Raw genomic sequence first — 12,599 nt, forward strand, 5'->3', positions numbered from 1 at the left:
ATAATTAAAGAAACAATCCTTTAAATTAATAACTATGGGAGGCTATCCCTTTGGTACCAGAGAAGGCACAGGAATTCCAGATTGTAGAGGGCCCATAGATTGAATAACCTTATTGATAGCTCTAAGATCTGTCACCATTCTCCATTTTCCAGATTTCTTTGTAACATCAAATACAGGAGAATTCCTATGGCTGGTAGATTATTCTATGTGTCAAACACCTAGTTACTCTTGTACCAGTTGTTTTAAAGCCTGCAACTTTCCCTCAGCTAGAGGTCACTGTTTAACCTATATCAGTTTCTCAGTTAACCATTTTAAAGTTAGGTCTGTTGGTACCTCTAAAAGTTTATCAATTGCTTTGTGTTCTCATACAGCCCAAATGGCTGGTGTATGTCATCTATAGTATCGTCTAATATTTTTCTCAGAAACATAAATTTTAGGGCCTGCAGAAATATTTGATCTGGTTATTCATTTGCTGCAGTAGGTCACGACCCCACAATTCACTACAATATGGTTATATATGGCCTTATTCTATCTATTTGCCCTTTTGGCATTATGCATTCAATACATCTCACGCTTTGTTTTACCCAAGATAGGTTTACAATTCCCAAGAACTGAGGATCTACCTCCTGAATATACCAATTTGGATGCCAAGATTCTGGAGTAATGATACTTACATTCCCCAACCATGTCTAATAAGCCTTCAATAAAAATGCCATTTATACACACTCTTAGCTTTGGTCTTGGATCATTTATAGAACTCTGCCAGAATATACATTTTCTCTCTCCTACTGGAGGTTTTAACTCATTTTCCACATTTATTCCATCATTCAAACCAGTATTGCTTTTTTACAGTGGCATTGGATATTTTTTTTTTAATTTTCCTGGCAGGACACATTCTCCACAGGACCACATTCATCATGAGGTTCTGCAAGAGGACCCCATGGCATATCTTGATGGTATTGAGTTATCCTGTCTATTTTTCATTGATCTACACTCATTGGTGGCATATTGGCCTTTGCCACACCTTCTACGTATACCTGAAGGCTGAGTCCTCTTATTTCTGCCATACCCAGAGGAGACAATATTCCTAAGAATCTGTTGTCTACAATTCCTCTTCAGATGTCCCATTCTACCCCAATTAAAACATTTTCTATTTTGATTGTTTCTCTTACTAATGGAAATTGCTTCTCCTACCAAAGCTACAGTACCATAGTCAAGTACCTTGATGTTCATTGTATGCAATCCTCATTCATCCATGGGTGTTAATCTGATCTTTAAAGGCCCAAGGATCCTTTTTCATTCTATGTTGGGATTCTCATAAGCCAAATATTCAATGATTATACATCTAGCTTCTGGGTCAGTTGCCCCTATTTGTACAGCCCTAGTTAGTCTTTGCAAAAGATCACTAGAAGTTTCTCTCTGACCCTGTTTAACCCTAAGAAATGATTCAACTCTATTTCTTAGTTTCTGAATCCTGTCCCATTTCTTTAAAGCTGCTGTGCTACATAGGGACAAGGTGTGATTATCATAAAAAGCTTGATCCTGAGGATCAGAGTAAAGTCCTTCACCTAGAAATTGATCTAGGGAAATCTCAAGTCCTTTTGCCTTTTTTTTTGTTGCTCTAAAATTCTTGCCTCCTCTTTAAAGAAGGACCTCCAAAGTAAATGCTGTATACTTTTTAGAACTATTGAGATGAACTGAATCCAAACTTGAGGCATTGCTTTGCTTCTGAAAGCACACTTATTGGCTATTTCAATGACAAAGGATGGATATGGTTCATAAGCTACAATTGCTTGTTTAATTTCCTTTAGGTCAGTCATATGTATAGGCTCCCAAGAATATTCTTTGACAACTTAAGTATCTGAGCCCAGATACATTTTCTGAAATTATTACTGGAAAGGCAGGCAGAACTCTGGAGAAGGTATCCTAGAAATTTTTATGTACTGATGAGGTTAAATTTTGCCTCTTTACCTTTTGTTCCTGGTCATCCAATTTGATAATTTTCTTAATCTTTACAAATATTTTACTGTTTCCTTTTGTAATGTCTGGATGACATGTCCAGTGTTCTGCTCTAATGCCTTCATTGAGGATTTCAAGTTATGAAGTCTGTCTAATAGAGATAATGTCTCATCCATGGACGTAATCTTTATAGCATGCATATTACCTTCCTGGAGAGACATTATATTCGTCAATCTGTCATACCTCTTTGCCAGAGTCTGAATAATATATTCAACAGTGCAAATTCTCTCAAATAATGTCTCAGCACCCACTGTCATTGATTGGGTTTTCTGTGCCAAATTGGCTGTATACTTCCCCAGAGTGTTGAATCTTCCTTTAAATAAATTACTATCAGTCTGTACCATTTCCAAAAGTACCTCAGTTGACTGAGTTTTGTTAATTAAATTGTTTGTATCCTCCTTCAGATTTCAGATCTCTTTTTCAAGAAGCTTGGTACTGCTCTGTACCATTTCTAAAAGTACCTCAGTTGACTGAATTTTGTTAATTAAAGTGGTCTTATTCTTCTTCAGATTTCCAACCTCTTTCTTGAGAAGCCTGGTATCAGTCTGTAAAGACTATACCACTTCTAAAAATGCCTCATTCTTAGCCCTATTTTCAAACCATATTTTAAGGAAAAAATATTGTGAAGACTAATCCCCAGAATTAAAAATAGTGATGAAGATGAGACATCATATAAGTCTTGTAAAATCTCACACATGGTTTAAGTAAGGATACTATTGAAACCTTGGACAGTTAGGTTGTTTGACACATTACCTTTTTAAATTAGCCTCTTATGATTTATGGTTTTGGATATTAAATTTTACCTGTGCTTTAATTAGCTGGATTAGGTGCAATGACCATTACTGGCCAGTAGGTGTCAAGGGCCACCTACTAAACAAACCCAGCTGGCCCCATTGACACTCTTGGAGTCATGAGACTGGTCTGAATTTGATTTTAGCGTGAAATGCTCAAAGATATGCTTAGATCAAAAAAAATAGTTATTAATAAAAATCACAGACTGTGTTTACCAAGCTGGGCCCTTTTTGGTCAGCAGCCGCAGGAACACAGGGTTAACAAGATAACCATAGGTACCCAGGAAAGCCCATATCCCATCTGAATTTCTGTGCAGTGAGAGTTGGTTGGACAAAGACACTGGGACTGCAAGCTCCTCTGAAGCAAGTAATGAGATAATATCAAGAATCCCTACTAGAAGTATTGACATTACACAGTTAACAATGCATCCACAGAGCTTGGCTGAGGAGGAAATAAAAACTTAACAGGAGGTGGAAGAGGGAATGGACATTTCCACTCGCTCCAATGATCCTGGCTCTACAGAGCTAACGGCTCAGAAACGGAAGTTCCCCAGCCCTCCACATTCCTCCAATGGCCGCTTGCCCTAAGACTCCTCCACAAGCCCCATCAAAAAGAAAAAGAAACCCGGCTTACTGAACAGTAGCAATAAGGAGCAGTCAGAGCTAAGACATGGTCTGTTTTACTATATGAAGCAGCCACTCACCACAGACCCTGTTGATGTTGTACCGCAGGACGGATGGAATGGTTTCTACTGTTGGGTTTGTCACCGGGAAAGACAAGTCCTTTGCTATGAGCTCTGTCCCCGGGTTTATCACGCTAAGTGTCTGAGTCTGACATCGGAACCAGAGGGGGACTGGTTTTGTCCTGAACGTGAGAAGATTACAGTAGCAGAATGCATCAAAACACAGAGCAAAGCCATGACGATGCTGACCATTGAACAGCTGTCCTACCTGCTCAAATTTGCCATTCAGAAAATGAAGCAGCCAGGGACAGTCGCTTTCCAGAAGCCCGTTCCCTTGAAGTAGCATCCCGACTATGCAGAATACATTTTCCACCCCATGGACCTTTGTACCTTGGAAAAGAATGCGGAAAAGAAGATGTACGGCTGCACGGAAGCCTTCCTGGCTGATGTCAAGTGGATCCTTCACAACTGCATTTTTTATAATGGGGGAAATCACAAGTTGACGCAAATAACAAAAGTCTTCATCAAGATCTGTGAGCATGAGATGAATGAAACTGAAGTATGTCCAGAGTGCTATCTTGCTGCTTCCCAAAAACGAGACAACTGGTTCTGTGAACCCTGTAGCAATCCGCACCCTCTGGTCTGGGCCAAACTTAAGGGGTTCCCATTCTGGCCAGCGAAAGCTCTGAGGGACAAAGATGGGCACGTTGATACCCGTTTCTTTGGACAACATGACAGAGCCTGGGTCCCCTTCAATAATTGCTACCCCATATCTAAAGAAATCCCCTTTTCTGTGAAAAAGACTAAAAGTATCTTCAACAGCGCCATGCAAGAGATGGAAGTTTATGTGGAGAATAAACGGAGGAAGTTTGGGGTTTTTAACTATTCCCAGTTCAGGACGCCATACACCCCCAATAGCCAGTACCAAATGCTGCTCGATCCCAGCAACCCCAGCGCCGGCACTGCTAAGACAGACAAACAGGAGAAGGTGAAGCTCAATTTTGACATGACAGCGTCCCCCAAGATCCTCCTGAGCAAGCCCCTTCTGAGCAGGGGCACAGGCCGCAGGATCTCCCTGTCCAACATGCCACGCTCCCCCACCAGTACGAACTCTTCCGTGCACATGGGCTCCGAGGTGGAGCAAGACCTCAGAGAAGAAGGCCCCATCCAGCCACTTCAGCGCAAGTGAAGAGTCCATGGACTTCCTTGATAAGAGCACAGCTTCCCCAGCCTCCACAAAGACGGGGCAAGCAGGGAGTCTGTCTGGCAGCCCGAAGCCTTTCTCTCCGCAAGCACCGACACCCATCATGACGAAGACAGACAAGACCTCCACCACTGGGAGCATCCTGAACCTGAACCTGGATCGAAGCAAAGCCGAGATAGACTTGAAGGAGCTCAGCGAGTCGGTCCAGCAGTCGGCCACCGTCCCTCTCATCTCTCCCAAGCGGCAGATTCGAAGCATGTTCCAGCTCAACCTGGACTAGACCATAGAGAGCTGCAAAGCACAACTAGGCATAAATGAGATCTCCGAGGACGTTTACATGGCCGTGGGGCACAGCGATTCAGAGGACTCCGAAAAGTCAGAGAGCAGTGACAGTGAGTACATCAGCGACTAGGAACAGAAGCCCAAGAATGAGCCAGAGGACCCTGAGGAAAAAGAGGGGAGTCGGGTGAACAAAGAGGCTCCTGCCGTTAAAAAAAGCCGAAACCCGCAAACCCGGTGAAGGTCAAAGAGGAAGCGAAGAGTAACTCACCAGCCAGCGAGAAGGCCTAGCCTGCCCCCGCCAAGGACAAGGCCAGCCCTGAGCCTGAGAAGGACTCAGAGAAAGCGAAGCCTTCGCCTCACCCTACAAAGGACAAGGTGAAGGGGAAAGACAACACAGATTCCCCCACAGTGCATTTGGGCTTGGACTCCGACTCCTAGAGTGAACTTGTCATAGACTTAGGAGAAGATCCTTCTGGGCAGGAGGGTCGCAAAAACAAGAAGGAGCCCAAGGTACCATCACCCAAGCAGGATGGTAAACCGCCAGTCTTCCTCAGCTGGCAACCAGTCTCCTTCAGAGACACCAGTGCTCACCCGCTCGGCCACCCAAGCATCCGCGGCTGGCGTCACTGTGGCCACCACCACCAGCACAATGTCGACATTCACAGTCACAGCACCAGCCACTGCCGTCACAGGAAGCCCAGTGAAGAAGCAGAGGCCGCTGTTACCAAAGGTGACTGCCCCGGCCATGCAGCGGGTCGTGTGGAACTCATCAACTGTCCAGCAAAAGGAGGTCACCCAGATCCCATCGACTTCCACCATCACGCTGGTAACCAGCACTCAGCCTGCAGCTCTGGTCAGCAGTTCCAGCTCCGCAAGCACCCTGGCGTCTGCCATCAATGCCGACCTGCCCATCGCCACTGCCTCAGCCGAAGTGGCCGCAGATATTGCCAAGTATACCAGCAAAATGATAGATGCCATAAAAGGGACAATGACAGAAATCTACAATGATCTCTCCAAAAACACCACTGGAAGCACAATAGCTGAAATTCGAAGGCTGAGGATCGAGATTGAGAAGCTGCAGTGGCTGCACCAGCGGGAGCTTGTTGATACGAAGCACAACCTGGAGCTGACCATGGCAGAGGTGCGGCAGAGCTTGGAGCAGGAGCGGGATCGACTCATTGGCGAGGTGAAGAACCAGCTGGAGCTGGATAAACAGCAGGCGGTAGATGAGACCAAGAAGAAGCAGTGGTGTGCCAAATGCAAGAAGGAGGCCATCTTCTATTGCTGCTGGAACACTAGCTACTGCGACTCCCCCTGTGGCCTGAGCACATGAAGTCCTGTACCCAGTCAGCTACTGCCCCTCAGCAGGAAGCAGATGCTGAGGCGAATACAGACACAGGAAATAAGTCATCCAAGAGCAGCTCCTCCTCCAATGCACAGTCAGTGCCATCAGAAACGACCAGAGCCTCCAAAGAGAAGGAGACATAGGCGGAGAAGGGCAAGGACAGCTCGACCCTGGGTCTTTCTGGCTCCAGAGAGACGACGCCCTCCTGCATTCTCTTGGGTTCCAACCAAGGCTCTGTTAGCAAGAGGTGTGACAAGCAGCCTGCCTATACCCGAACCACCACAGACCACCAGCCGCACCCCAACTATCCAGCCCAGAAGTATCATTCTGGGAGCAGCAAGACCAGTTTGTGGAGCAGCAGTGAGGAGAAGCGAGGATCAGCCGGCTCTGAGCACAGTGCAGGAACCAGCAGGAAGAACCTCATACCCCAAGAGTCTTGGGAGTCTCTGTTAGACACCTCCTGGGACTAGGGTGCATTGTGAGCCAGGATATGCCTCCCTGTGGGGGGAAACAAACCCAAACAACAGGAAGCAACTGAAACTGGAGAACAGTCACCTTTCAAATTCCTAGCACTCAGGCTCTGCCCATGGGCTTGGCTGCAGGGCAGCGACTTGACTCCATCCCAGCATGGGCCTTGGCTGGGACTGCTGGACCTCATAAGCCCAACACTTTAGGTGTAAGTAGGTACAATTTGTGACGTCACTGACCTAGCCTACCTTCCTTTTTCATATCTATACTGACCTTAACTTATAAGAAAAAAAAAAGAAAAACAAGTTATGTATAAAAGAAATCTACAATGAAAAGAATGTTTTGCTAATCCAGAGGGCTGGCTAGTTAGCTCTCTGGTATCACTGTGGTGTCAGGGCTGGGCCCAGGAATGGCTATTCTCACACAGGTCCTCCTCCTTGGATACTCAGGGGTTGGAGGGGGGGTAGCCACTGTCGCTCTGCAGAACACTACGATCGGGGCTCTCAGGCTGTGCTGTCCTGGACCCGCCACACCAAGCCATTGGCCCCTCGCTGACCCTACAAGACGATGTTATGAAACACAAGCTCGCTGGGCTCGAAAGGCACAGAGAAAAGCATGTGTGTTTGTGATTTCAGCTATGGATCCCCAAAGGGCAAAGCAGCCTGCTGTTTATGCAAGGTCCCCATGAGCAGTCCCTGCTCCATCGGGGATGCAAACGACATTCACGTGGGGATGCCCCTTCTAGCTGCTGAGTGCTTTTCCATAAACACACAGATTCGTGAAGAGATAACACGTCTCATAGCAATGACCCAAAAGCAAGGTGCACAGTGAGGAGATGTAAGCCCACGGATGGAGCATGTATGTATTATGTATATGCTGGAGTTCTACGTTTTTATGTAAACATAAAACACAGGCAGTGTGAGAGAAAGCCAGGACCAGTCATGCTGTCCCGTTAATGCTATGTCTGCTGTAGGTTCCCATTTGTATGTTGTGTAAAACGAGCATCCATCGATGCAACAGGCGAAGTGTGTATATGAGAAAAATTAATTGTATATCATTCCAGTACATTCTGTTATACATTTTAGTCTTTGTTTACTTTCTCTTCATTGTTGCAAAGAGAATGCAAGCTGCGCATTGTCCAGCTAGTTTACCCCACTAGAGAAGAAAGGAAGAAATGCCGGAGGAGGGCAGGAGAGAAAGAACATTCGTGAATTGCAGTTGTCAAAAAACAAAACAAAACAAAACAAACAAACAATCTAGCCTAGGTGGCCTTCTTTGGGAAGCGTACCTGCTTTTAGCATATGGGAGTATTTTTTCACATTTTCTTTGTATAAAATTTGTATTAAACTTAAATATCTTTTTAAAAAAAGAATCCCAGCTAATCTGCAGTAAGAAAAGTAACTACTTCATGAGAATTCTATATCCAAATTTACGGTTGGCTTCAAGCACAGGCTTCGGCCTACTGAGGGAGGTTTCATGCCAAGCCAGGCACACTCTGAACCAGTGGTGTGCAACTCAGCCTTGAACACATTAGTAGGCGTGGGGATTTCTTAAACCAAACATTCGGGCACCAGATAATGACATAAGCCATAAAATAATCTTACACTATTTCAAAATTATGAATAATAAAAAGGTTATTGATTTAAGGGGAATACTTACATATCACTGTGCTAGATAACAGTCCTCTACATGAACAGGAACAGAGTCTAGCAGTCAGAAGCAGAAGCAAGAAGCAAGAGCGAGTGGGCACACATTTACAGCTGCTTTTATAGTATAAGAGACAATGAGCAAATGGACTGGTATCTTAAAGTCTGTTGGCTGAAGGAGCAGAATGTGCTCTCACAGCCGCAAAGTATTGGTGTTTGCAGATAATATATCAGTATATATAAGTGTCTACAAACTTTCTATTAGGGAAATTCCACAGCTGGTAAATACTTTCAGTTATGCTGCTGGATATATTGACTTAATAAAGAAATTGGTATCGCTCTTATAAACAAACGGGGAAAATGACTGATAAAGATATCAAAAAAATATCTTTTGCAATAGCAAAAAAAATAATATAAAGTAACTTGGGGTGATTCTAAACAAGCAAGTGAAAGATCGTGTATGATGTTTTTCTGTTTATGTGCTACTTTCATTGGTTAATGAATAAAGAAGCTGCTTTGGGCCTGATAGGGCAGAACTTAGGTAGGTGGAGAAGACAAAACTGAATACTGGGAAGAAGGGCAGAAGGAGAGAAGCCATGGATCTTCTTCCTGAGATGGACACTGGTTAGAATCTCTGGTAAGCCACTGACACGTGGTGATACACAGATTAATGGAGATGGGTTAAACTAATATATGAGAGTTAGCCAATAAGAAATTAGAGCTACTGAAAACACACAAACTTTCAAAGGTAACATATGTTTCTTCATTAATACAATTATGGATTGTGTGTTGTATATAAGCTAGCCAAAGATTTTTTTTGTTTTGTTTTATATTTGAGCAGGTAAAATATATGTCACCTGTCTTGTAGTTTTTCAAGATTTAATTCTTTATGTCTGTAGTCAGAATTTTCGGGTGTTTTACCTCGATCCAACCTGATTCTCTTTAATCTTGAACAAATAGCCTTGTGTTTTCTGTGGAAACAAACTGACCTATTCCCCAAAACAATATGTTTTCTGACATTCATTTTCAAGTTATGCCATTCCTAATGTATCTAGGCTGATTTAATTTGTCAGTTGCTTCCACAATCCATTGTATTTCAGCAGCTGTCACTGTTCATTAGCATTCAAAAATTCAAAATTGACCCAACATTATATTAGCCATGTTCTCTGTGTAATTTCCTTATGTGGATTATACTCTTTATATTATTTCAATTTCTCTTTAAGGATTTTTTTATTATTTATAAACTACTTATTTTTATGACTGTCTACATCCATTTTGTTTTTAAGCTTATGTACGTTTTCTAAATGCACTGTAACCTGTTAAGAGGGTTTCTTCTGTCTGGATCTGTCTTCATTGAGAATCTATAGCATTCTCTTATCACAAGAAAGTTTTAAACTGCTATGTCAGCTATTGCCACAAGCATGGATAAGCTTAGTACATTGCATTGGTGGTTGGCTCTAGCCCACAGGCAGCCTCATACAACTACCCTACACAGATAGACTTGTTCATCATATAGGTGCTGCATCAAGAAGTAGGATTTGATCTGTGTTTTCATTTTTTTTAGCTTTCTCAAGCCTTATATGGATATATGTGGCAGGATATTGAGCACCATATATAGAATTTTTTTTCTTTGGGTTATCAGCTCTCATAACAAGACATTGAGAAGTATTACTACTTATGAAACATTAGTCTATATGTTAGACTTGTCCTATTTGCTCTTATAGCTTAAATTAACCCAGATCTTCCAATATATGTTCTTTTATGTGGCTCCATTTACTTCACTCTGTACTGTCTATCATGATTCTTTTCCATTTGACTGGCCTCTCTGGCCCATTCTTCGTTCCCTAACTCTTGCTTTCCAGAAGTTTATCTATACCTTGTACCTAACTATTGGCCATTTAGCTTTTATTAAACCAATCACAGTGACACATCTTCACACAGTGTAAAGGAATATTCCACAACAGGTTTCAGCAGTTATATTTCTATTTCTCAGATTACTTATTATGTACCTTCTGATTATGTTATTGGGGTTTGAGAAAAAGGCCAAACACTTAACTACTTTCTGTATGAATTGACTACAGTATGTATACTTTACCTGGGAAGTTGCCATTCATGTGCTTGCTTGCTTCTTTGAATCAAATAAAGCTGGAAGAATTTCTTACTTTTACTTAAAAAAGAAAGAAATTAGAGCTAATGACCAAGCAGTGTTTTAATTAATACAGTTTCTGTGTGGTTATTTCAGGTGTAAGCTAGCTGGGAAGCAGGGACGAATAAGGAGCCCACTCCCTCCAACAAGATCTGCATGATACAATCTTCAAGTCTTTTTGAAGATGAAAATTGAAGAAGATATCATAAAATGCAAAAGTTTCCGATGATCATGAATCTGCAGTATTAACAAAAAAAAAATGCTCAAGGGAGCTGAAGCAATCTTCAGATTCAACACAATCCCCATCAAAATCTCAACACAATAAATTATAGACCTTAGAAAAATAATACTTAAATTCGTATGGAAAAAGAAAAATAGAAAACTAGGATAGGTAAAAGTAATCCTTTCCATACAATGAATGAACTTCTAGAAGTATCATCGTCCCTGATTCCCACCTGTTCTACAAATCTATAGTAATATAAAGAGCATAATTTTGGTATAAAATGAGACAGGTAGATCAATAAAAATGAATCTAAGGTATGCTACACATCTTTGGGGCACCAGGTTTTTGACAAAGAAGTCAGAAATATACAATGAAAAAGAGAAAATATCTTCAAAAATAGTGCTAATATGACTGGATATGGACATGTAGAAGAATGCAAATAGATCTTTGTCTATCACCTTGCACAAAACTCAAGTTCATGAAGATCAAAGACGTTAATACAAAACCAGCTACACTGCCTTGAACACATTAGAATTGTAGACAACTTCCTGAACAAAACAGCAATAATGTAGACACTAATATCTACAATTAACAAATGGAAACTCATGAAACTGAAATTTTTCTATAAGGCAAAAGGACAATTTCAATAGGAGTAAAGGCACCCCACAGATTAGGAAAAGATTTCCACCAACTCCACATATTACAGAGTGCTAATATTCAAACTCAAGAAACTAGACCTCAACAAACTAAATAATATGATTAAAAATGGGGTACAGATTTAACCAGGGAATTCTCAACAGAGGAAACTCAAATGGGAAATTTTCAGCATATATAACCACCAGGGAAATGAAAATCAAAAGGACTTGATATTTTTTTTCCTATACCTGTCAGAAGGGCTATGATAAAAAAGAGTAAGTAAATAAAATCCAAAACTATCCATTGTTCCTAAAATTAGGGAGATTAAAATCAAAGCAACTTTATGATTTCATTTTACCTCAGTCATAATAACAAAGAGACCAGAGAATTCATCAAGCCACTGATGAAAACAGATTCAGAGTTCTACAGTCAAACATTTAGCAAAGCTCCAGGAGTCCTGCTCTTGTGGAAGAGGTAGGAGAAAGTATTGGAGAAATCAGAGCAGGTGGGAACACTAAGTAAACAAGTAAATGAGGAAGAGAAAATCAATTGATCAAGACTAATGGGGGTTGAAGATATCATAGATCTTGTAGAGGTCTGACCTTGGTCCTCTGCAAACATGTTAGCCTTGAGTGGCTTAGCATTTCGTTGGAATTCCTGATAGTGAGAGAAAAACTGTCATTGGCTCATATACCTTCTTATTGGGGCCCCTTTCTTCCTGCTAGATTGCCTTCTGCAGTCTTAATGTGATAGTTTCTGCCTCTACTTATTTGTATATTACACTTCATTTGGTTAATGTCGCTGGGAGGTTTGCTTGTTTTTATTGGAGTGGAAACAATGGGGGTGAGTTGAAGGAGAGGGACTGGGGGAAAGAGAACCTGGGAAAGTTGTGATCTGAACATAATATATGATTGAAGACTAAAAAAAAAAAATCAAATCAATAAAACAGAACAAAAAAACCTATTTTCTCTTCTCCTGTTATTTCCTTATCTTGTTGTGTTGGCCATGGAAATCTATTGTTCAGATGGAGCTGCATTTCTCTGGAGGTTATAAATGACAGACATCAATTGCTGTCATCCCTCAGTATTCACTATTTACACTGTTGAGATACTTTTCATATTTTGAACTTTTCTTTTTAATTTTATTTATTTATTAA

The 12,599-nt window shown here is 41.6% G+C and overlaps 1 pseudogene; it reads left to right on the forward strand.

The window, feature by feature from the left end:
- Positions 1-3,211: 3,211 nt before the first annotated feature.
- On the forward strand, positions 3,212-6,869 carry LOC101994357 (annotated as a pseudogene).
- Positions 6,870-12,599: the final 5,730 nt, after the last annotated feature.

Source organism: Microtus ochrogaster, unplaced genomic scaffold (genome assembly GCF_000317375.1).
Source record: "Microtus ochrogaster isolate Prairie Vole_2 unplaced genomic scaffold, MicOch1.0 UNK55, whole genome shotgun sequence".
Taxonomy (NCBI): domain Eukaryota; kingdom Metazoa; phylum Chordata; class Mammalia; order Rodentia; family Cricetidae; genus Microtus; species Microtus ochrogaster.